This window comes from Meleagris gallopavo, chromosome 2 (genome assembly GCF_000146605.3).
Source record: "Meleagris gallopavo isolate NT-WF06-2002-E0010 breed Aviagen turkey brand Nicholas breeding stock chromosome 2, Turkey_5.1, whole genome shotgun sequence".
In the NCBI taxonomy this organism is placed as follows: domain Eukaryota; kingdom Metazoa; phylum Chordata; class Aves; order Galliformes; family Phasianidae; genus Meleagris; species Meleagris gallopavo.
This window is the reverse complement of record NC_015012.2, coordinates 4,173,267-4,174,379: the sequence shown is the minus strand read 5'-3', so window position 1 is coordinate 4,174,379 and position 1,113 is coordinate 4,173,267.

Below are 1,113 nucleotides of genomic sequence, written 5' to 3'. Positions count from 1 at the left end.
AAACTTTTTTCCTTGCACCCAGTCTAAATTTCTTTTTTAGTTTGAAACCATATTCTCTTTGTCCTACTACACAGACCCAGCTAAAGAGTCTTTCGCCTTCTTTCTTACACCCGCTAGTCAGGTACTGAAAAGCTGCTCTCAGGTCTCACAGAGCCTTCCCTTTTCCAGGCTGCTCAGCTCTCAGCCTGTCCTCGGAGGTGTTCCATCCCTGGGCTCATTTTTATGGCTCTCCTCTGCACACTCTCCAACAGGTCCACGTCTGTCCTGTACTGAGCACTCTCCATCTGGACGCAGTGCTCCAGGTGAGGTCTCGCAGCACAGAGCAGAGGGGCAGATCCCCTCCCTCACCCTGCTGGCCACGCTGCTTTTGATGCAGCCCAGGATGTGGTTGGCTCTTTGGGCTGCAAGGGCACAGTGCTGGCTCACGTCCAGCTGTCATCCGCCACTATCGCTGGGTCTTCTTCAGCAGGGCTGCACTCCATTCTAATATCCTCACTTTGTACTGATAGTCAGGGTTGCCACAGCCCAAGAACAAGACCTTGCACTTGGCTCTGTTGAACCTCATGAGGTTCTCCTGGGCCCACTGCTCAGCCTGTCTAGGTCTCTGTGATGGCATCCCATCCTTTGGATGTGTTCACCACACCACACAGCTCAGTGTCACCTGCAAACTGCCGAGGGCACTCTTGATCCCACTGACTCCATGTCACTGATGTTAAAGGTCGCAGATACTGACCCCTCAGGGATCCCAGTTGGCACTGATCTTCATCTGGACATTGAGCCGCTGACAACCAGTTCCTTATCCATTGAATGGTTACCTTTCCAACTTGGAGAGAAGGATGTTATGGAGGAACACATCAGTGGTCGCACTGACATCCAGTTGGATGACATCATCTCTTCTGATGCAGGCCACTGATCACTGACCTCTAGATTGGTTAGGCAGGACCCGCTCTAGGCGAATCCTTTCCGTAGGACGGTTTGGTCGGAAGGCGCTCCAAGGCACCTCTTCGGTCCCATCGCCAGACCTGGTCCGGCAGCCCCGCCTCCCAGCCGGCCGTCACAGAACGGGACCGATGAAGCGGCCGAGCCCACGAGGCGCCTCCGAGGACTCTCGGC